This window comes from Staurois parvus, unplaced genomic scaffold (assembly GCF_062004578.1).
Source record: "Staurois parvus isolate SC_StPar_1 unplaced genomic scaffold, SC_StPar_1.0 ptg000243l, whole genome shotgun sequence".
NCBI lineage: Eukaryota > Metazoa > Chordata > Amphibia > Anura > Ranidae > Staurois > Staurois parvus.
This window is the reverse complement of record NW_028318039.1, coordinates 4920739-4946885: the sequence shown is the minus strand read 5'-3', so window position 1 is coordinate 4946885 and position 26147 is coordinate 4920739. Positions and strand designations below refer to the sequence as shown.

The following is a 26147-nucleotide window of genomic DNA, read 5'->3' as shown; positions in this document are numbered from 1 at the left end:
GGTGCACACTTGCTGCCTCTGCTTTCCTTGGCCACCTAGTCTTCATGCCTAGATAATGGTCTGGTGTGGATTTTGAAGAAGACTGACAAAGTCCATACCAGACCTTTATCCAGTCATTCACTCTTGCTGGCCAGGGACAGCTATTGTGTATCCCTCTACTAAACCATACTTTGCCACATGCCCTCAACATTAAGAGAGTACCTTGCCAGAGTCCAGGGTCCTGGGGAATTAATGAGTGCACGGGAAGAGGTACCCCAGGTGCAGAGTGTGTGACTCCACCCACACTGCCTGGAGTAGCCCAAAAACCCTGTGGGCTTACAGTCACATAGGCAGCAACTAAGGATCACCCACCACATGGCCCACAGGCTACAAACAGAATCTGACAGGAAATTAACTGTTATTTAGCAGAAATTGTTCTTTTTTTAATGTCACTTTTGCTGCAGTACATACTACAAGTCTGCTGCTCTATGGGCAGATTTAAGGACTCACCAAGCATGTAATTTAAATGAACTGTGTATTTTTAAAGTTGCACTTTTAGATACATTAAAAGACACACTGTCCCCTAATTTTTTTTTTAATTCTTGGATTGGTATAAGTTCCCCATGGTAGTGCCAAGTGACAAGATTCAGCTCTACTAGACTTCAATTGGGTTCAGGCACTATGGTCAGAGTTTTTCAAGTGTTTGGAGAATGTCCAGAAAATTGAACATGGATTGGTTTTCTCTTCTCTACTCAATGGATTTCAGTCACCGCCACAATTTTAATTGCCACCACAGTTCACTTCTATGTGATAACTACAGAAATAAGAGGCATGTGGCAGCTAACATGGTGTATGTGACATCAGAAGAAAGAATGAGCTGCAACACGATCTGGGAATTAAAAAATGGGTTAAAGAAGTCTCTGGAAGAGTGTATGACAGCTAAGAGAAGCTTGAGCAGATTTCACCTGCCTCTGGCTACCTAAGAGGACTGAGGATAGCTGACTGCTGAATTGTATGCAACCCATGGTCTCTGCAGAGAAATTCCTTGTGCTGCCCTGACTGTCTAGATTTCTAGAATTGAATTAGTCTTGTATAACTTATAACTACTATATTTTAAGCTATCTATTCATCTCTTATCAAGAGCTATTGTGATAGACTGTATTACATAGTCAAGAAAAAAATGTTGACTAATTACAGTTAAGTTAAATACAAACAACTGCTTTATAGAAGTGTCTGCTGGGCAAAGTAAACTGTCTGGTATTAGATCTTCTTTCAAGGTGAATCATCTTAACGGGGCTGCACATCAGTTACTCAGTGTGTAATACTTTAAAGTATTCCACTTTGTTGCTTTGGGAAAGATCTTGTCACTGCACAATGGTTCAGGGCCCCAAAACAGACTTGTGAACTTAACAATAGAGAATATTAGGACGTATATTATAGTTAGCTTAGGTAGTTAAGTTAAAATGAATTGTTATATTGCATATGTTGATGTTCTAATGTCAATACTGTGATTCCATTTGTGATTATTGAACTTGTTGATCTATTTGCCTGTTTCACAGTGTTTTTAGGTTGTCCTTAAATTCAGGTGGGAGCTGTACCCACGTGCTTATCAAATATAAATAATTATAAGTGTGCTATGATATAAATTCTTCACTAGCTAAACTGAAAATGTATTCAGCTACTGCAGCTAATAATAATACAAAAATAAGATATGTGATGAAATATTATTGTTTGTATGTGGCAAAAAAATCTTCAGAACTATCTAGATACTTGCTTAAAACTTTATCTGAAATAACACAAGATGGCCCTTTTACACTTTATTTGTTAAACACTACTAACCTCTTTATATCTAAAGCCTGTAATGAAACTGTCTTGGAACAAATATGTGGCTGAAACTGTGCAATGATCAGCCTTGAGTCTTCATCACCTGCTGATCATTACTCGGTATTGACCTTAGGCCATGCTGCCAGGCACACTTGCTCCTAATTGGGAGCACTTAAGGCTAGGTTCACATCTATGCAGGTTGGGTTGATGTGTTTTCTGGTGCATTTCCCATTTTTGAACATGCATTTTTTATGTGTTTTTTATGCATTTTGCTTTTAATTTTTTTGGGCTAATAGGAAAGTATGACAGTTCTGTTCATGTTGTGCGACTTTGATGCAACTTTACACCCCCAGCAAGTAGTGTCAATGTCACTTCAAAGTTGCATCAAAGTCCCATCAAAGTAATCCAGAAACCTTTATGTGTCCAAAGGCACTTTAGAGTTAAGGACTAGTGTTAGAATTAAGGTCTAGGGTTAGGGTTAAGGCCTAACCCTAGAGTTAGGGTTAAAGTTATTGTTAGTGGTAATCAGCAGGCTTAGGGCTAGCGGTAATCATTAGGGATTGGGTTCGCAGTAGTTGTTAGGTTAACGTTCTAACCCTAACAACTACAGCTAACCATAACAATTACCCTAACCTTAACTCTAGCATTTAACCCTAATCCTGGTCCTTAATCCTAACCCTAACCCTTAACTCCTACCCTAACATTTAATTCTAACCCTAGTACTTAACCCTAACCCTAGTCCTTAACCCTAGCCTCTAACCCTAACATTTAACCCTAGCCCTTAACCCTTACCCTAGCCTTTAATCCTAACCCTAGCCCTTAACCCTAACCATAGCCTTTAACCCTAACCCTAGCCCTTAACCCAAACACTAACATGCAGCTTTGAAAACATAAAGGTTCCTGCACTATTTTGATGTGATTGTGATGCTACTTTGATAGTCCTTGAGTGCCAGAGAGTGTAAAGTTGCATACAAGTCTCACCAAAGTGACACTAAATGAACAGAACCATCATACTTTCCTATTAGCCAAAAAAAAATACAAAACATAAAACGCCTCCAAAACACATAAAAAACACATGTGTTCAAAGGAATCTAGTGTTCCTCTGGCTACTCAGCACATCAGGTTGCTCTTTGACAGTCTGCCCTGACTTTGTGCCTAGCTACCTATGACTGAACCCCACAATTTTGCACTACACCTGGTTCTGCCTGCTAGTCAGCTGTCACTATCCAGGCTTTCTGGAGGTTCAGCTCCAGATTGTCAGCAGCAGAAAGAATGCACCATCATTGACTCTGGTTGAGCCCCAACACACTAATGTATACCAGGAAACTGCAGACCAGTCAGCCTAATATCAATTGTATCAATGTAAGGTATTTGAGGGAATGGCAAGGAGCTCTATTCAGAAATTTGTCTGCAATAAAGGTATCAGCATAGATTTATGAAAATGTTCTTGTCAGACCAACCTGTTATCATTCTGTGAGGCCACTTCCCTGATCCTCCCTTGGGGGAGGGGCTTGGTGACGTCATGACGCTCACGGTCAACCTATACACTGGTACAACAGATCAGGGAAGTGGGGGCTATATATTCATTCATGTTAGTATGAACCTTTTAGCATTGGGCATGTGATTTAAGAAGAGAGGAAAACAAATGGCTTACCTAGTCAACAGATGTCCTGCAAAGCCCAGTGGTAGTTGCTGAGATAAAATCATACACTTCATATTACATAAAATCAGCACAAAATAATGGTTTTATTGTTCCGTTTTTCTGTTCTGTAGGTCAGTTTTAATAATTCTGTGGAGGCTTACAAAGTAGCAGGATATTTTTTAGAATTATTTTTTGTTCACAAATTTATGAAATATCAGAAATCTAATTAAAAGCATACATGGGATATTAAACATATTCAGATATGCAGTCACTGTAGAAGTGACATTAAAGAATATGCAACAATATGTAAAAAAAATCCAGAAACACAGCAAATGTCAAGTATTTTCTTTAAAAAAAAATTTCTCACTCTTGTTCAGTAACTTTGACTGTCAAAACATGTATCTGTACCAAACAAGACTTGTGCAGAATCAAAAGGTTTGTTCCTTAGCAACTCTGTCAGTGACTTTAAATTGCTGCATTTCACAGAAACACCACAATTATTTACATTCCGAATTTGTAAACATCACTATCATTTTCATCTGTTTTCTATTGCAATGGCACATAATTAAAAAGAGGGCATAAAAAGCCTTTCGGCATGTATTTATCATTTAAAAGTCACATGTATTACATACTGTACATTATGAAGAAATTAAAGTTCAGTACATTTCAATGAAACTATTATTTCCTAGTTATCAAAAACAAAAAAAAACTGTATTTATTCTTATTCTTTGACTCAGAATCAATTGAGTGTCCTCATGCACACTTGATGTTTTTACAGCTGCTGTTTTTGGCTTTTGAAATTTTTTTTCTACAGCTAGTAAACCCCCCAACATGCTATCCTATGTGTCCATGCACATATAGACTGTAATCAACATTTTTTGGCAGGGGCGTTTTATGGCTGGAGAAAAAAAACAGAACTAGTGGGTTTCTAGAGGAGTTTTTTAGTTGTAAAAACGCTCTAAAGCTGAAAAATGCAGCAAAACGCAGTAAAACACCGCAAACTGGCGTTTTTGGACTTTTGTTTTACAAAAAATGTTTTTTTGAGGTAAAAAAAAGCTAAATAATGCAAATGCAGAAAAACAAGGGAAAACCCCTCTAAACGCAGCAAAACTCCGCTAAACGCTAATGCAAAAATGCTAAAAAAGGCTGAAAAACTCATGTTTTTAACTGGACTTTACACAGCTTACACAGTTACCAGGATTTAAGGGTGTGATGCTAAATTTTAAACAATTTTTTTTTAGCAAGCAGCTAACTGCTGTTACTACCTAGAATTTCAAAGCTTCAGTAGAACAATAGGAATGGACTTGAAAAAATAGATGAATTTATTGAAAGTTACAGAAAGGCCATTGAAAACCAATACATTATTATAATTAAAAGATGCATGTAGATGAAGCAACCAATGCCTAGAACAATTGGAAATGACTTACAATGTCATTCTAGCAATATAACAAAATTATTACAATAGCAGTAATGATTATTAAAGATCTTATAATTTAACAGAAAGGAATATATATTTTATGTACGTAACTTGGCTATGCAATGTATTGCTCTATGTTACCTATACTTTATACTTAATAAACATAACTGTGTAGAACAGGCTTAGGGGAAATAGACACTATAGAGTAAGTGGATAAATGATTAATCAGAACATTCACAGTACATGGACCCAACATTCACCAGGCAATATTCATCCTATTCACAAAGCAAATTTCCATGTGCATTCTCCCAGCATTTGCCACTAAACAAAACTAAATTCCTGATATTTTGCAACATCTGTTTTTGAATAGGAGCTGACTATAACAGTGTTGATGTTATCTTCCCTGCACAATAACATTACATTCACCGAACATAAAATTTGCGGGACTGAGATTTTATAATGAAAATACAATTATTGCCTACAGAGACTGACAAACCTCAAAATTTAGCTCAGTTGCTCTCTATTTTTTGACACTGTGCCAAATTTGAAGAAGCCGATCTGCTGACAGCAGGGGCGGACTGACAACTCTTGGGGCCTCCGGGCAATAGGGGATCATGGGGCCCCTGTGCCCTTGCCCAAACTCAAAAAAGCCTATGAAAAAGGTACCAGGGGCATCTCATGTGGCCCCTTACTGACCCCGGGTCCTCGCGCAGTGCCTGAGTTTCCAAATGGTTAGTCCACCCCTGGCTGACAGCCTAAATTTTTAATGCTGCCCAGGGCTCTGGGCTCCAGCAAAATGGCAGCCTTCAGCAGAAAAGAAACAGGAACAAAGCTGGAGGCAATTTACAGCACATACACATTTTGGTAGCATAATTATTAAAGTGGAATGTACACTCACTTTATTAGGTACACCTGTTCAATTGCTTGGTAACACAAATTGTTAATCAGCCAATCACATAGCAGCAACTCAATGCATTTAGGCATCTAGACATGGTGAAGACGACTTGCTGAAGTTCAAACTGAGTATCAGAATAGGCAATAGGGGATTTAAGTGACTTTGAATGATGCATGGTTGTTGGTGCCAGATGGGCTGGTCTGAGTATATCAAAAACTGCTGATCTACTGAGATTTTCATGCACAACCATCTCTAGGGTTTACAGAGAATGGTCCAAAAAAGAGAATATTTCCAGTCCATAGTCAGCAGATCTCCATCCAAGAGAGCACCTTTGGGATGCGGTGGAAGTTGAGATTCGCATCATAAATGTACAGGCAACAAATTTGCAGCAACAGCGTGATGCTATCAGGTCAATATGGACCAAAATCTCTGAGGAATGTTTCCAACACCTCTTTAAATCTATGCCATGAAGAATTAAGGCAGTTTGGAAGGCAAAAAGGGAGTCCAACCCAGTACTAGAACTAGCCGGGAAGTATATGCTCCTTGCTAAATAACATTATTTTTTATCAAGTTGTTATGGGTAAAGTTCCAAAAATATATTTTCTAATTTCTGTCATAAAAAATATCCAAAAAAACTAAAATTTGTATTCTGCTACATGTTTTTGGTTAACAAAATCCCAATAAGTATATATTGATTGCTTTGTATGAAAGTTATAGCATCTACAAACTATGGTATAGAATGGAATTTGCACAGCTTTCACTTTCTGACTGCCCATCACATTTCTTGAGGTGCTAAAATACCAGGATAGTACAAACACCCCCAAATTACCCATTTTCAGAAAGTAGACACCCTAAGCTATCTGCTGAGAGGCATATTGAGTCCATGGAAGATTTATTTTTTTTCCACAAGTTTCTGGAAAATTACAAAAACATTTTTTTTTTTTACAAGTTGTCATTTAAATTATATATTTCTCCCACAAGCCATGGGTATATGTGTAATTACACCCCAAAATGCATTCTGCTACTTCTACCAAGTATGGGGATACCACATGTGTGAGACTTTTTGGGAACCTAGCCACATACAGGAGCCTGAAATCCAATGACCACTTTGAAAGCCTGAAGGTGCGTAACTTCCTCATTTCACTTCCTCACTACCAATCACAGTTTCGAAGGCCCTGAAATGCCAGGATAGCACCAAACCCCCCAAATGACCCCTTTTTGGAAAGTAGACACCCCAAGGAATTTAAAAAGAGGCATGGTGAGTATTTTACCCTTACATTATCTAATCAAACCAAGATCGGTGTGATCAGATGCTTTCCCAATTTACAAATGGCGCTGTTTATATCCTGCAAAACTGAAGTGATGAAATGCTCGTAGCTTCTGATTTCTTAGATTATAGAGATGATTGGCACCATTCTGGTCTCCAATCAGCTCTATGGTCAGCTGGCAGAAACACCAGCTGCATTCTCAGGTTCCCCCGATGGCATGGGGCTGCCCGAGAAGCTCGTGGAAGGCAACGGGGGAGGGAGGCATCATCTCCCACTGCTTGTAAAAGCAATCCTGCAGCTAATTAGCCACTAAGATTGCTTTTACATGAAAGCAGATCGCCGGCTGAAAAGAATAATACCAGGATGATGCCTGCAGCTGTAGGCATCATCCTGGTATAACTATTCAAAGTCCAGTGATGTACCAGTACGTCGCTGGTCCTTGTTGGGTATATATGCTATGTTCTTTTTTTTTTTTTGTATGCAGCCTGTGGGCTGAATGAAAAAAAGAGAAGAAATGCCGAAAAAGTGTGTGGTATGCCCACCATTAGAATATACCGCCTTGCATCCACCCACTTCTAATGGTGGGCACACATTAGGTCACACTTTGCCACATGTGCCAGTTTCAAGATTGTACAAATGTCTAAACAGTGGCACGCTTGAATAAAAATTGTCCATGTATGAGTGGTACCCCATATGAAAAAGGATGACACCAAGTCCCAAACTATCTTGCCACTGTTCCCCATGTAGTCTGGGCATCTGGGGGGCTCCACGTGACTATCTTTTCCCTCGTAAATTCGAAACTTATAAGTATAGCCTGTTATCCTCTCACAGGTCTTCTACATCTTGACCCCATATCTGGCACGCTTGCTGGGAAGAAATTGTTTAAATGCAAGACGGCCAGAAAAATTAATGAGGGACTCTCAATGCAGATGTTTTGCTGGGTAGTATAGACATCTGCAAATTTTTGGTTAAGGTGATTTACGAGGGGCTGAATTTTGTGGAGCCGGACAAATTCAGGGTCACCTCGAGGACAACAGAGTGTGTTGTCATTGAAATGCATAAAACACATTATACTTTTATATCTATGTCCGGCCATGGCAGCAGAGAACACGGCATATGATGAATCAGGTCTGTGGACCAATAAAACCGCAATTAATTTTTTTTAGTAATGCCCATGTTGAGGGTTAGGCCCCAAAAAAATGTAAATTCAGAAAACGTAATGGGTTTCCATGTGAATGGTCTGGCAAGGTTTGAATTTGGGTTGGCGGCAATAAATTGTTGTGCATATAAATTACTTTGATCCACAATCAATGCATACAGATCTTCCATGAAAAGCAGCTCCAAAAAATCAAGGGGAGTAGTTAAATTTGTGGTTTCCGCCTGAATTCCTGGTTGGGCAGTGAATGGGGGAAGTACGGGTGCTGCAGAATTTGGGGGCTACCAATCGAGATTTGCAAGTACATCCGAAAGGATTCTAGGGGCTCTACGGGCCTGTGTACGAATTCTTAGTGGCTGCGGGACAATACTTGTGCTCGCCACCGCACCAGCTTGTACTTCACTTATGGGACTCACCATGTCACCAAGTGATACTGCAGTGCTGGTATGTGAAAGACCAGGATGTACTAGGCCGCTGGTGTTCGCCAGTTCACCAAAAGGTAGCGTGGCACTAGTACTGGCACTCTGTTGCATATGAGAGTCATCAAAATATACCGGCAAGTGCTAACAGAGATCAGGCCTGATTCTGCAAACACTGCGGTTTTATGTGCAATGTATCAAGTGACAGTGACCTACTGACACTGCACTTGCTGGGGGAGAAGGGGGGGTAAGCGTAGGTGCTAAACGCAGGTGCTAGCAGATGCCGGGGTTGATCCCACTAACACTGCATTTTTGGGGATGCTATACTAATGTGAACGCTGGTATAGTGCTGATCTGATCAAAGATATTGATCCGTTCAGACACTATATTAGCAATGGAGGTTTATTGTGTATGAGCGTGTTCCTGGCAATCAAGGGGTTAAATGTGATTACTGGTGTACTGACGGGCAATCTGACGCTATCTGGGAGGGGTGTGAAAACCATAGGAGTGCCAATCACTTATATATACTTGATTTTGTGCACCCGTGCCGCCCTATAGCAGTATTTCTGCTATAGGGCAGTCAGGAAGTGGTCAGGAAGCGTTTTGTGTTACGGCGTTGTGTTATTTAACTGACAATTACGCAGTCATGCAATGCTGCACCCAAATTAAATTTACATCTTTTTTTCCCACTAATTGAGCTTTCTTTCGGGGTTTTTGATCGCTTGTGCGTTTTTTATTTTCTGCGCTATAAAAAAAGGAACGATAATTTTGAAAAAAAAAAACAATATTTTGGACTTTTTGTGATAAAACATGTCCAGTAAAAAAATTTTAAAATCTAATTTCATCATGAATTTAGGCCAAAATGTATTCTGCGACATGTCTTTGTTAAAAAAAAACCCCAATATGTGTAAATTAATTGGTTTACGTGAAAGTTATAACGTTTACAAATGACGGTATATATACTGCAATTTTTTTCTTAAATACTAATAATGGCGGCAATCAGTGACTTATAGCGGTGATCAGCGACTTATGGCGGGACTGGGGGACTGCGGTGGATGTTCTGACATGAGGGGGAACTGACTTGGGGTCACTGTCCCCAGTGACACCAATACAGTGATCAGTGTAAAAAAAAAACACTGACACTGTTCTAATGGCACTGGGGAGGAAGGGGTTAACATTTACAGGCAATCAAAGGGTTAACTGTGTGAGGGGAGTGTTTTACTAGGGGGCGGGGGTGTGTGCTTCACTGTAACACACAAATCTGAAAGGCTCTGCTCAGCGTTCCGAACCAGTGTGTTCAAACCGACAGGGAGGAGAGCTGCAGTGTAAACACTGCAGCTGTGTTCCCTGTCAGTGTTTGCCGCTAATTGCCGGGCTCCGGCAGGTAATCACTGGCTTGGACCCGGTGATTGACAACCGCGGTTGCGATCTCCGGCGTGGGTAGGGCAGCAGCGCGTGCCCCCTACCCGATATGCAAAATCACGTATATATACGTATATAAGCGTATATATACGTGATATTGCTCAGCCTCCCTGTTCCAGTAAATGTACTGTGGCTGGTCGGCAAGCGGTTAAACTACTTTAATATATATAGGGTGCGGCACTCAAGCAATATTCAATACATTAAAGGTATAAATAAGTATTATGTAAAAACCATAAAGTGACTTGTGACAAGGTGCCAACATATAAAGTGACTCCAGTGATAACACATATTCCGTCACTGTAAACGTGACTCGTGGTGAACAATGATGATGGAATAGATAGTCCAAATGTGAATATAAGAGATCGGGATATCTCCAGCAATAGGTGCTCCGTTCTAAGGGAGTGTTGTGACATTACGCTGCCTGCACCACGTGGGTCCCGGCGGCCATCTTGGTCATCATCACACGGTCAGTGCAACTGTTTTTTTTCCCTGTACTGCTGCCTTTGATTGGAATAAAATTGCATATGCTTAAACGGTATCACACTATTGGCCTCCTCTTTTTCTGGGCTCTTTGTGAGTCATCAACAACCCACAGAGCCAATTGAGGAGGAAGTGAGGCCATATTGCCAGCAAAGGAGAACAGTGAGGGGAATACCTGACCAGACCAGATTAATAACGGGAGCCTGGAGCGTGCCCTACAGGAGCATTGTCTCTACATGTGCAGATTAACTGTGCATCTGATGAGTGCACAGCCTTATCATATATACTGGTCACCTCACCATCTGGTTTGAACAGAGCACCTATTGCTGGAGATATCCGATCTCTTATATTCACATTTGGACTATTCATTCCATTATTATTGTTCATCACGAGTCACGTTTACAGTGACGGAATATGTGTTATCACTGGAGTCACTTTATATGTTGGCACCTTGTCACAAGTCACTTTATGGTTTTTACATAATTCTTATTTATACCTTTAATGTATTGAAGATTGTTTGAGCGCTGCACCCTATATATATTCATGTTTTGAAAGGTTGTTTGGTATCCTTTGGTGCATTGGCTGCTCCTCTGATTTACAGTGCTAGCTTTTACTTTCTTTTTGATTTGGTTAAACTACTTTATTTGCAGCAGCAAAGGAGTACCTGCTGACCAAAAGACAATTTTAAAATGTTTGCTCTGATTTAAAATTGACATTTACGCTTTAATGGAATTACTGGATGGGAAATCACTTGTATTTTGAACAATATCACTTTCTGCTATTTCATCTTAATTTTCCAACTGCTAAAAGTAGACACTACCACCCTTATCTTGGGATATCTGACATAGTAACTTTACTGTGCAAACTATTTTTTTTATATTAGACAAAATAATGAAAAATATTTAGGCTCAATTCACAAAGTCTTAACACCAGCTCAAGGCCTGTTGCAAGGGGCTTGGGCTTGCATCAGTGGCATAAGTTTGACATCAGCTTAAAATGTTTCTAACATTCGGAATTTACTGATGGTTGCATATGAGCTTCAGTTCCGATTGTAAACAGTGACCAGGAGCTGGGAGTGACAGCATGGTGTGGGTGCCCAACTTAGCACTCTCCCAGCACAAAACAGCGATGCCAGCTTTATTTCTATATGTCGTGGTATGATATTCCACCACACTTCAAAAACATTTCTCTTCTTTTTTTTTTAAGTGATTGTGTCACTTTATTGCTGTTTAATACTGTCCCCAACCATTTTCCTTTGCTGAAACCCTTTTATACAGTGAAAGATTTGTATGTTTACTTCAAAGTTTTGTGACTATTTCACATTTTTATTACCTTGTACATTATATTTCTTATGCTATCCAAGTGGGATATTGAAGATAAAGCCGAATATGCTGTTTTCCTTTCTAATAAAAGTCTACCATTTATTTTAATGTATTAAATATAAAGTCATTGTCATCATCAACTGGCTTTTTAGCCAAGTAAAATGCATTCATTATCTAAAACAATAGAGCTGTGCTATGGATTTCATTTTATTGTTGGAAGAGTTACAGTAAGTAATTTTAGAAAAGAAAAAATGGAACTGGTAATTACCCAAGCAGTCAATTTACTGCACTGCGGCCATTATTATGATTATGCTGAGGATTATTTTTCCTTCATATTTTCTATTAGCATTTACTGGAAAGCATGTCTCTACAGATATATGCCAATGGAATAAAATTAACACAGCAGTATATCAACTCAAATAATAACAAATCATATTCACAGTTTTTTTCAGATTAATATAGGTCTTTTTAATATAAAAGCAGCAATCAATGTAGCCATTGACCTGGTAAGGGTTAAAGAAGCTTAAAAGAAACTTAAATTGTAACACTAGACATTTTTTTTAAATTAGAATAATAACGAGGCCTCATTTTGGAGATTTTTTTATCACTTTCTTTAGGTGACAGTGTTTTCACCCAGAGCGGATGTGATGGAAAATCTGTAATGGGGAAAACCCAGCTTCCCGGCTGTTCTGTTCTGTTTGTAAACAAAGTGGCCAGGTATTCCTTTTACCTATACCAGATGCCTATAATAGAGAGAGCCTGGTATGAATGTTAATAGGGGACCCCACAAAAAACAGGGTGGGCTTTCCTCTAAAACTACATACCAGACCCTTATCCTTGATGAGGCTTTAGTAGGAATTGTAAGCATCTGGTATGAATGTACCCAAACAAAATAATAAGGCATGGAGACCCCCCAAATTCCATATTTGGTTACTGATATCATCCAGGATACCCTTTCCCTTTTGTGTACATTCACCAACAGGTATCAGGATCTGTCATTCATGGAAAGCAGGTTGGCTGGAATTGTGACTGATATCAATAGATAATTTGCTGATTATGGATTTACATGGTGGGACCTTTTTGTGCTTTTTGTTTATTGATTAATAAATTGTGGTGTGTTTATTTCCTGTTTACATTTTTTTAATAACTAGAAGTACTGTGTACTCCTTACTCATTCATGTGGGGTGCTATTTGTGTGTCCTCCTATTTAAAGGGGCTTCCAGATTCTAATAAACCCTCCTTCTGTAGACCTCCACAACCACTGAACCAGAGACCCTCCACGGCAAAACACCTTGTCCTCATATACCATCCACTTACTCAGGGCTTGTGATGGAATGGTGAAGGAGAGTGGAAGCTGTATGCTCTTCACACAGTTCTTGGTCTGCCAGGATGCATGCTCAGATAAAAGTCTGGTATAGATTTTGAAAGTCCCCATATGTTTTTCTTGTTTTGTTGCATCAGGTTTCCCTCTTAACTTTATTCCAGACCTGAAGGACCTGGTATATATTTTTTTGGAAGGGGGGAACCCCACATATTTATTTACACTACCCCCACAGTTTGGTTTACATTCACCTGCCAGGAATTCCCAGGTGGGATAGGTTGCTATGATGCTGGAAGCTACAGGCTCCTTAACAACCAGGAACTCCAATCAGAAAACTGTCACATTTAGCAGTGGTAGTAGCAATACTGCAACAAAGTGTGTAATTTCCCACTGAAGCCAGAGGTTTAACTTGGTCAAACAGCCATTCAAGGTTCGGACCAAACCAATAGCTCATTCCTACAGGCTATAATGTAATTTAGTCAGCTACAAACCTATGATGTGCTATGGTCACCAGCATTTAAATTGGATAACATGGGTAGCTATTGAAGTTGATGTCACAAATAACTTGGTATTTCAATGACAAACACAGTCTATTGACTGCAAATTTTTTTTCTAGCAACAAAAACAGCAAGGATAGATTCTGTAGCTGCTACAAATTGCTGGTGCAAAATCACTTGTGTGACAGGGGCCTTACTCACCATTTGATATAAATACACCATTTTATGAATTATCATATTTACATTTTTACATAAGCAATACATTCATAGATAAAAGACTGAAGAAAGACATATCGTCATAAAGTTAAATCATTAAAAATCTGACCTTGCGACCTTTGGAAAATATATATATTTTCCAAATATATAATTTATATAAGGAATTCCAGAAAGTAATGTATATATATGAACTGTATATAACATACAGCACAGTATACAGCTGCACTTCTATGTTGAACCATATATGTTATACTCCTGAGAGCTGAAACCCATATATAGTGGCATACATGTCACTCTCCTGAATTCAGTTCTCTCAGCATACAGAGTGCAGGGATTCTGTTGCTGCTACAGAATCACTAGTGTGATATGAGCCTTAAAGTGTACTAAACCCACAACAGTAAAATCAGTCTGTATATGCAGTAAAGCATGCTTGTTATACTCACTGTGGAACCTAAAGGGTCAATTCTCCACATTGTGTAAAAAGGATTTTTGATCCTGTCTTCAATGATCCTCCATGTCTTCTACTGTCCCCAATCCATCTGCTGATAGAACAGAGCCTTGGGAGCAAGCTGCACATGCTCAGTTTGGTATGTATTGCTAGAGAGTTTTTTTCTTAGGAGAGTGCATGTGAACAGCACAGGGCCAATCAGCGCTGTCCAGACAGAGGGTCAGGGGTCCTGCAGCCTCATAGGACAATCGGGAAAATGAACACTCTTCCTTTAACAAGCTTTAACCAGTGCTCTTTTGGACACTGATAGAAGTTACAAGACTGCTATATACTGCTGATGAGAAAAGGTATTTATCAGTTTATAATTACTAAAATAATTGCATTTCCATGTTTTGTCTACTGTGGGAGACCAGATATAGTGAACGCAGGCCCTTGGTTTAGTAACACTTTAAACTGGCCTTAGATGAGTCAGCTTTTTATTCTTCCAATGGGTTGAACAAAAAAGAAAACTGCCCTGATTCCCCATCCACACATTCAAGATTGAAGGGGGTATCCTCCCACTATGTTTTTGTATTCTGACAATAAGGAGACTTCCTTGGCATCAGAATAACCACATCAGGACTGCAATCTATAGCCTGCAGTGCTGATCGAGTGTATTTTTTCCCATCAGTAGATCGACTTCTGTTCAGCTTCAGTGCCTATACATGGATCACAATTCAGATGCTACATACTGAACCAGCTGAATTTCCAACCATGTATAGCCAGCTTTACTTACCTTTTGATATAGCTATTTATCAAACAGCAAGGAGTGTAGTGTTCAGGCAAATGTAATATACTGCCCTGCTTCTTCCCTAATGCAGAGTTCAGGAGTACTTCAACTGTACATATACAGCAACCACACAAGGAAAAAATCCTCTCTACCCATACCCCAGATCAAATATATACCCAGCTTAGCATCATTTTCTCAAACAAATGCAACCCCCACAATCATCTTCCCTCCACCACAGGAAAAACTCATCCCCCTTTTCCCAATCAATAACCCTCCTTTTCCTTGGCAAAAAAACCCATCCCATATAAAATTCCCACCCCCAGAATCATTCTTCCCATTCATCTTCCCTAAGCTAAAAATACACACTGCACAAATCTTCCTGCTCTCCCCACTCACAATAAAAACCCCACCCCTGGAAAATATTCCCCCCAAAACAAATCTTCCTACTCAACCAATGGCTCTATTACAGTTTTGGTGATCAGATACTTTCCAAAGTTGACATCTGGGAGCATCTCTTGCTACTTAAAGCCACTCTAAGCCATCACTGTAACATTTTTTTGTTAGAGGAAAAAAAGGACTAATTTACAGAAATGTCCTCTGCCAGTGTATCCCATTATTTTCCACACTGGGTGAGCTATTGGTGGCACCATGGGGTCCAATGGGAATCTTCCTTGATGGAATTAAAGATGAGAGGCTTAATCAGCATAATAAGGAAACAGTATATTTTTATTAGATGCAATACAAATAAGAAAGTATAGTCTTATTACGGCAGTGATGTTGCACAGGGTACAGGCCCTTGTACATAAAGTGGACCATCTTTCCCAGCTCAGAGAGTGAATCTGATAAACTGACAAAGCAAGATCCTGCTTACCAGTGAACCCCAAGTTCAGAGGAAACTGTCCATATTCACCATAAATATTGATCTGGGTGAATCAATTCATGAATATTTAGTTAGAGTTACTCACATCAGTAGTATGCCTGTGCAAACTCATATACGTACAGACTAGTATAGATGTGGGGAGCAGTTTAGCTTGCTACAGGAAATTATTTAAAAAAAAAACAAAAAAAAAAAACAGAACATGAGGGGGAAGGGGGCTTCTGCTGATGCAACCATTATATTATTCATAAAATTTAACTTTATCAGTTATTTTCATTCATTCTGGTTTGACAAGTATTTAAAAGAAAAAAGTGCAGTGTTATTGCAATGAATCAAGAGACAGTATGTATGTAAGTTCATATTCTCAATAGTTTACCTTTAAAATAAATAAAAAGCCACATCTAAACCATACTGGTGTAGCAATATGCCAGGCTACATGAAATAAAATGAGAGATCTTCTTGCTCAGTTCATCCTTCCAGCATCCTTAAAAGGTTGTAATAGCTTTTATCCAGCCTCATAGACCATGCCGCCATTTGTTACTCTTATGCATTCTATAGCTCGTTGACAGAAGACGGCCATTTTATTCGAAATGTGCTCAAATAAATAAAAGGAAAAGCATACAAGCAACCAGAATATAAAACCCTTTCTGACACAGTCCAAGTGGCCTTGCATTTTACATTTCTTACTCCTAAGTTAATTTGCCAGCTCTGGCATAAAAGCACTTTAGTAGCAAAAAAAAACCTCTAGCAATCTCAATGCATCAAAGTTAGGCAGAGGCGAGATTATCTCTCCGTGAAATTCACATAAGCATTCCACATATGAAATATTATTTATAACAGCTAAGCCTCTTGAGGTTTCAGAAATGACAATGGTGTCAGGATGGCTTCTTTTTAAAATAGCACAAACATATTCTAGAGTTAAGATTGATTCTGTACAGACATGGCAAGCAGACCAATAAGATAAGGACTGAACATAATTGAGAAGAGAAATATCTTAGCTTAAATACCTGGTAATCCAATGTCATTACCCATAAACTTGGCCTTTTTCCACCTCTTTTTTTCCCCAAAGACCAGCCAGGCAGACCCGTTAAGAGGCTCACTGGTTGCTGCTGGACAGCTAAATCATCGTCGTCTCACATGAGCAATGTTAAATGGTTTGCTTGACTGATTCCATGAAAATCTAATCAAGTATTCATCAGTGAGATCAAACACTTCTCAAATAATAATTATCCAAACCAATCTGATAAACCTGAACAAGTGTCATTTCTGACACAATTTGTAGCACTTTAAAAATCAGCTTATGGTTTTTGTTGGTCAGCAATGCTGCAGTAAGAATTGCATTTGTATTTTATGATTATATCAAACAAACTCATAATCTTGCAATCAATCCAAACAATCAATCATAACAGTTTGTGTGTTAAATATATGTTTGATCTAAACTTTAAGCAAGAAAAACATTTTATATATGAGCAAAAGTTTAAGATTGTTTACGGTTATTTACATTTTTGCCAACTGGTTATGAACATTTTTATGTGAAGACAGGGTAAATAATATAAAGGAAGTGCAACTTAAGCCTAGTACATACGCTCAGAAAATTGTATGAAAAATACAGATTTCAAAGCGATCATACGATAATCTGATCATTAGTACGCAGCTTTCGTCCAAAATTATTTGAAGAGACAAGCATGACAATTTTTATCATACAATACCAGATTGTATGATTTTCATTTAATCAGTACCGTTTTTGTCTGAAAATACAATACAAATACATTACATCACTTACATATTTTTATTCTTTCATACAAGAAGTTTTGTAAATTTATTAACCTCTTCACTTTCGACATGAGACTAGCATGCAAAAAAAAACTGACGTTCCTTCGTCCAATATTCTTATCGTGTGTTCTCATCGGCTTTAAAGAATGGATGTTCATCTGAAATGCCAGTGGGGGTATTCCAGTTTAAAATTTCGGTTTTTAAAGTATGCGTACTGCTGTACAGCACACATTTATAGGTTAATTTGCTCTTCACCAAGGGTCAAGCTAAGAAAACAAAGAACAAGATTGCCTTGTGTTCTTAGTAAAGGGGGTTTTATTTTCGGTAAGTATTTTCTAACCTTCTATCTCTTTTTAGGGAACACTGGATGTTCTGTAGTACACACTGTCAAAATGTTGAAAGAAATCCAAATAATTTGTATAAAGCAAAAATATTTAACTATGGATAGGTTATTTCAGTATTATTGTATTTTTTTATTTCTTTAAAAGTTGGTCTTCAGGTAGATATAAACAAAATCCTAATGAATGCAGTTATGCATTTATTAAAATATAATTAATTACATTGTTTAAATGCAGATAGTCTAACCTCTTCCTGGTGGTCCTTTAAGTAGGTCTCATTGCCCAGAAGTGGGATAGGCTTTCCAATCACGTGATCAATGTGATTGGTTGTTTCCTTGGTCACATGATCGTGAGCTCATCAGGCTGACTCCTGATCATAAACAGAAACTGAGAGCTGTTGAGGAGGACTTGGTTGCTGTGCTAGAAGCATGCAGTCAACGTGCTCCCAGCATAGAAACTTCAGCTTCTATAGACGTATATATGGTCATTAAGTCCTACATGCCATATCACTGTACATATGTATTATGTGGTCTACAAGAGGTTAAGTTCCTGAATCTGTCTTGATAGCAAATTCACACTTGTATTTCCATGTACAATAGAACTCAGATTGAAAAGATAGGGTCAATATTTAGAGTGTTGACAAGGAACATGCTGACAAAAAGAAAGAAGAAATTATGACTTTATGAGCCAGGTGGTCAACCTGTACTGTTTAACTGCATCACCCTGGCTGTGGTGTCTAGCAGGTCTCTTTAAGTCACAGGACCTGATGGAAACAAATGATCATGATTGACAAGCTAGAGAGCCTATATATATATATATATATATATATATATATACATATATATATATAATTATATATATATATATATATATACACACACCAGCCACTTTATTAGGTACACCTGTTCAATTCCTTGGTAACACAAATTGCTAATCAGCCAATCACATGGCAGCAACTCAAAGCATTTAGGCATGTAGACGTGGTGAAGACGACTTGCTGAAGTTCAAATTGAGCATCAGAATGGGGAAGAAAGAGGATTTAAGTGACTTTGAACGTGGAATGGTTGTTGGTGTCAGACGGGCTGGCCTGAGTATTTCATAAACTGCTGATCTACTGGGATTTTCACACACAACCATCTCTAGGGTTTATAGAATAGTCCAAAAAATAGAAAATATCCAGTGAGTGGCACTTGTGTGCAGATGAAAATGCCTGCTTGATGTCAGAAGTAAGAGGAGAATGGACAGACTGGTTCGAGATGATAGAAAAGCAACAGCAACTCATGTCAATATGGATCAAAATCAAACACCCTGTTGAATTTATGCCATGAAGAAGTAAGGCAGTTCTGAGGACAAAAGGGAGTCCAAATCGGTACTAACAAGGTGTACCTAATAAAGTGGCCAGTGAGAATATATATATATATATATATATATATATATATATATATAAAATGTATATACTGTGTATATATATATAGATAGATAGATAGATAGATAGATAGATAGATAGATAGATAGATACAGTGGGGATCGAAAGTTTGGGCACCCCAGCTAAAAATTTGTATTAATGTGCATAACGAAGCCAAGGAAAGATGGAAAAATCTCCATAAGGCATCAAATTACAGATTAGACATTCTTATAATATGTCAACAAAAGTTAGATTTTATTTCCATCATTTACACTTTCAAAATAACAGAAAACAAAAAAATGGCGTCTGCAAAAGTTTGGGCACCCTGCAGAATTTATAGCATGCACTGCCCCCTTTGCAAAGCTGAGACATGCCAGTGTCATGGATTGTTCTCAATCATCGTCTGGGCAGACCAGGTGATGTCAATCTCAAAGGTTTTAAATGCCCAGACTCATCTGACCTTGCCCCAACAATCAGCACCATGGGTTCTTCTAAGCAGTTGTCTAGAAAACTGAAACTGAAAATAGTTGATGCTCACAAAGCTGGAGAAGGCTATAAGAAGATAGCAAAGCGTTTTCAGATGTCAATATCCTCTGTTCGGAATGTAATTAAGAAATGGCAGTCATCAGGAACAGTGGAAGTTAAAGCAAGATCTATATATATATATCAGCTATTTTCCTGGCATTCAGCTGTAGAGTTGTAAATACATCCTCAAACCTTAGATTAAAACAATTGTCACTGTTAGTACAAAAGATTATTGCAAATGATAACTGATGGTCTGACTGACCACTTTTTTCCAGACTTGCTTCTGTAGGATTTTTGAGATATCTACAAATATTTTGATGCAATTGGGTGATCATCAGGTAAAATCTTTTGCAAAGAAAATTTTATCAATAAAGAGCAATGGGTGATTCATTTGATTATACATATTAGTGAATTTCTCAAATCTGTGGATGCATAAGCTGATGTAACTAGCAGATATTGTCTGTCTGTCTGCAGCAGTGTTTACTTGAAATATTTCCAAAAAATTATCGGTAAGCAGTCTTTCAGTCACGAAAATTCTCTATTTAATGTCCTTAGTCATATTACGGCTGAACAAACACATACGGGTTAGGTTATCTCCTCTAACTGAAGTCTGGATGGCCTACTTCATGAATGGCCAAATATGACCAATCCATAATATAATGGATGTAGTTAGTCTCCATGTCTCTGCAACTACCCTAGGTGTTTTATGACGGAGCAGATATCTATCTGCTAAACATAGTGCCAGGACAAGGTCATGTAGCACCCAGGACAAAGATGCCAAATGAAGTCCCCCCCCTCCCCAAAATGTATAAACGTTATTGGGTTTATTTACTAAAGCTGGAGAGTCCAAAATCAGACTCCCTTCTGCATAGAAACCAATCAGCTTCTAACCTCAGCTTGTTCAGTGAAGCTTTGGCAATGAAACCTGGAAGCTGATTGGTTTCTATGCAGAAGGGAGTCTGATTTTGGACTCTCCAGCTTTAGTAAATAAACCCCTATATGTCAGCAAAAATCTCCTCCCTTCCAAAAACGTTTGCGCACTAATCTGCACACTTAACATCAAATGTAAATTAATTTTGCAAGCCAAAATTCTTCCCAAACAAAAATTCCCCCTCGTCCAATACTCCTACCAGCTTGTAGGTAGGCACTCTCCATCCAGCGCTTCCCCCCACCTCACATTATACCTCAGCACCCTGGGCTAGTGCTCCTCCTGCCCACCCCTTGTCCCAGCTCCTTCTGCAAACATTGGAGTTTACTTATATACAGTCTGATTATTGGCAGATTTGCTCTGAAATGACTAAAAAAGCTGAAGTTTAGGTATGAATATTTTTGCATGGTTTAGATCAGACAAATCTAAGTATGAAATATGGTACTTTGACAATCCCAGTGGAAGCTGAAAATCACTGCAGTAGTCACTGACACTACAATGATCACCGCTAGATTCCAGGTCCCATGCCAAGCTGCCACCCTGCTGCTTAGTGTACACAGGAGGTCACTCTGCAGGGCCACCATTCAAAAAACACTTTACATTTCTCAATGAATGCAAAGTGCTGTGTGAGGTGGAGAGGCAGGGTGGTGGCATCATGATTTCTACCTTGTCTAATCGAAGAACACTTTCCATTCGTTGAGAGAATGCAAAGTATTCTCTGAATGGTGCCTGTGATGAGTGATGTTCTCCTGTGAGAAAGACAAGGTTTTCTTTTAATGCCAGCCCACCATCTGTACACATTCACCCTTTCTTTGCCCCCTCCTATCACTCATTTCAGTTTCTGGGGACTAAAAAACAAAAGACTTAGTACTTCTGGGGGTGGAGGAGTATGTGACTCACCCTTTACTCTCATGTGACATCACTAGTGCTTGGACAGCCATCAATCATGTACGGTATAATGACTAGGTAAAGGTGACTATCTGCTTAGAAGGGGAAGCACAAAGAAAACATGTTTTGACATGCAGAGGCAAAGCACCTTTTCCTCATATTCTATTCCTTTATTCTGCTTGATTATTTTCTAGTAGTGTAGTAGGTCTATTTAATAGCAATATGTACTTTTACTATGTAAAAAAATGTTCCTGTAGCTGATTGACTGCTGCCTTAAGGACCTACATAGCACACATACAGTTAGGTAAAGGTGTATTGAGGATTCCATTCAAATCATATGTATATGAGCCACAGACTAATCAGTATGACTAAACAAGAGTGCAATTTTAGCCCATAAGCACCCTTTGAAAATTGGATCCATGTACAGTATATCCGTATTAATAAAGCCATAATAGTTAAATAACAGCTGCACCATACCAACATATTATTATAGAATAATCAAATATAATTATTGGTATAAGTCTTGAATCATACATAAAATACATACCTACAACTTTTATTCTTGTTATGGTAAATTTTTATATTTTGGAAACCCCATCAGTCAATGGATTAGCAGATGAAGATAATAGCCTATTCATATCCGTTCATCTGCTTCTTCAGCATTGAGCACAAATGTCCTTTTTCTGCAAAAAAACAAAGACATTAAATTCTGATATCTCAGTTTATGAAAGCCCTGTAAACATGAAGCAGTAAAAAGACAACACTGGTGCTGAATTAAAATTCCTCTTTTATTGATATGCCTTGGAACCTTAATGAGCAAAACCAGGCAATAACTGAAATCAATCAGTTAACTGATAATATAAGAAAACTACCCTGCCAGAGTCACAAAGTTCATTCAGTCTTTTTTAATCTGAGTTCTTAGTGATTCACTCCAGGCAGAACCCAGAGAGCTTCTCCAATGTGGTCTTTTCCCTATTATCTGTTCTGTGAAATTCCTTTGTTTCTGCTTGATATATGTCACATAAGATTAAATCTTCAATGGTCTGACTGTGATTGGTGGTTGTAATGAAGAAACACAGTTGAATTAACACAGAATTTGAACTAAGATGGCTACACACAGATCAAAATCCAGCTGTTCCTGCTGAACTGGCCAAATTTTGATCCATGTATGGCTTTAGTTGCACTGTTGAACTGCTTCTGTTGAATGGTCCTGCTGGAAAACCAGCATTTGATCAGCACATACAACCAAGCAGCTGCACAGCTGCTGGAAAACCAGCATTTGATAAGCACATGCAACCAAGCAGTTGCAGCGCTGATCAGTCTATTCTGACAGCAGGAAAGTCCCGCTGTCAGAATACAATGACAGCGCTGGAAGGATTTCCCCATCCATGTTGAATGTGAAATTGTCTCAGTTTTTTCATTCAGCCAGCTGATTGAATGAAAAAAACTTAGCCACTTATGGGCAGGTAGCACCTTAACCGCTTTCCCACTGCCCTATAGCAGAAATACTGCTACAGGATGGCACAGGTGCGCAAAATCATGTATATATACGTGATTTTGCATTTACGAGTAGGGGGCACGCACAAGCCACGTGCGCGCCCTACCCACTCCACCGTTGGCGGCCTCACCTGTCGATCATCGGGTCCTGGTTGTAACCAATACAGATCTCTCCCCTGTCAGCTCCAGCACACTGCTTTGTATTGCTCTGCATTTTTTTTTTTTAGCAAAGACATGTGGCAGGATACATTTTGTCCTAAATTTATGATGAAATTTGATTTTTCAAATTTTTTTAATGGATATGTTTAATAGTAAAAAGTCAAAAATATAGTTTTTCTTCTCAAAATTGTAGGACTTTTTTTTATAGCGCAAAAAATAAAAAATGCACAGGCTATCAAATACCACTAAAAGAAAGCTCAATTTGTGGGAAAAAAGGACATAAATTTCATTTGGGTGTAGCATTGCATGACTGCACAATTGTCAGTTAAAGTAATGCAGAGCTGTAACACAAAAAATGGCCGGGTCAGGAATGGGGGTAAATCCTCTGGAGGGCAAGTGGTTAACACATTTTTTGTGCATAAAAGACAACAAAGAGCATTAGGATTCCCATATTGAGAGACTGAAAAAGAAACTGAAGTAGTCTGTACTTGTGCAAGGCCTAATTTTTAGTTTTGATTGCAGTATACTTTTAAATTGATATTAAAGCGGAGCTCCACCCAAAAGGGAAGTTCTGCTTTAAGGACTGGTCCCCCGCTCCCTATTAAGGATTGGCACCTTTGGGAGGCGGGGGGGGGGAGCGGGCACCCAAATCTGATAGAGAAAATAAAAGTACAGCTGTTAGTGGGAGGCTAGACAGGCTTCTCAAACAGAAGAATATGCAGTGATGGCCTAAAAGTGAACAGAGTATCAATGAAACATGTAGTATAATGTTAACCTTATGATAAGATTCTACTGCAGGGCCCTCAATCCCCTCATGTTTTGCATTGTATTGGTATTGTTCTGTCACATGTTCTGTTCCCCTTCGTAATGTACAGCGCTGAGCGAACTATTGGCGCTTTATAAATACTGTATAATAATAATAATAATACTGTAGCAAGATGAGTGAGCCTCATAAAACAGAGCTCTGGGCATCTATAAACAAAAATGTAGGGGCCTTGAAGTACAAATGTTTTTATGGTCTTTTTTTCACAATAATGCATTTTCCCTATTGCCTTGGCCATGGTTGCATAGTTTACAAATTCCATCACCATTTGAGCTGCTTTGCATTTGCTGTCACTCCATAGACAAGAGGACAGCACAAGCAATATCTCTGTGTGGACACATGGAAGGCTTGCTCTCCCATGTGCCTGGGAATGAGAACATCATGTTGGTGGTGACAGTGTACTGCCCAGTTGTATTAGGCCCAAAGTCTACAATCACAACTACCAACAACTCATTTAAACACAGGTTTTAGTCATTGGGATTAAGCTTCTACCTCTGCAATCCATGGGTTGGTTTCCTCTAGTTCCATCTAAATATATTTCAGGGATCCCTTGTTTCAGTAATCCACACATATCCTATGAGAATAATCTTCAGCACTCACTTTATCTCTTACCAGGACAGATCAGTCACTAGATTTTCTAGCTGTCAGGAGTCAGCAGCTGGGATGACCAGATATATGTAGCTACACACAGAAACTGAGACCAGACCATATATAACTCATTACAGTGAGATTTATTTACAGTGAATGATAACCACACACCAGCAGCAATGCATGAAAAGCAGAACTACATGACAAATGCAAAAACTTAACAACTAACTATATACAATATGTACAAAATATATACAAAATGGGAAGCATGGATAAGAGGGAAATACCAGGAGCAAGGATGGGGGGGGGGGATCAGGACTGGGTAGAGGAAAAAGGGGAGTAGAAGTAGGCAGCAGTGTAAGTGCAAGGTCAAAAGTTAATGGCAACAAAGTCTGGCAACAACACGGCAAACAGGGAACACGACAGGAGCAGCCAAAACACTGACATATGGAGCCACAGCAGAAGTGGAACTTAAGTTCCCTCCCAGCAGGTGTGGCCAGGTAGAGCTGAAAGCTGGAACCTGCTGACTGCTGGGAGACACTCGCTAGTGGACACTAAAACTGCAACTTTCTGCTCAGGGAAGCACAGTGCCACCAGCAGGTGAACCAGGTCATGACTCTAGACTTCGATCCTTTAACAGTCCTGACAACAGTGTTGAACCTCTTTCACTCTCTTCCTATTCCAGCACAGAATTGAAAAAATGCCCAGTTGATTCAGATAAATACCATCCAAACATGGTAATTAAAAAGAAAGTTAAAGTGGCCTAGAAAAGACTAGGTTGAACTGTTCTTAAAAATGTTACATTTTTCCTCCTCCTACCCATCCTGCACAACCTATATAAAAAGATATATATATACTTACCTGTTTTCTATCTGCTTCTGTCTGGTCAAGTGATTTTGCAGCTGCAGCACAGAAAGTGCTCAACAATTGTTGGGAATTCCAGTAGCCATGCCGTCAAATATGGGCTCCTATGGCCCAGCTGTTGTGAGCTCTCCCTTCTTATTGCTGCATCAACCACTCCCTGACACAAGAGACCTGGAGCTGTGGGATCTAGGGTTGCCACCTCGTCCCTTTAATAGCGAACATATATTAATTACACAGGTTTTGAGGCTAATCTAACACAAATAAGGCACTAAGCAATTTTAATTACCAAATATAAAATAGGGTGCAGCGCTAAAATAGTTATAATCATATGCAGACCATAATAATAAGATCTCTGGTCTCCTCCGGTCCTCCGCCTCAACCGGCGGTCAGCTGGCTGTGGTAGTCGG

The 26147-nt window shown here is 38.9% G+C and overlaps 1 long non-coding RNA gene across 1 annotated transcript in view; it reads right to left on the bottom strand.

Annotated features, from left to right (window-relative positions):
- The window catches only part of LOC149459916 (uncharacterized), a 314342-nt gene that overhangs the window by 106759 nt on the left and 181436 nt on the right, over nucleotides 1-26147 (bottom strand). Inside the window, exon 2 of the long non-coding RNA XR_016313178.1 lies at nucleotides 22357-22492. This is a non-coding gene — a long non-coding RNA (uncharacterized LOC149459916). The remainder of the gene's footprint in view (nucleotides 1-22356; nucleotides 22493-26147) is intronic.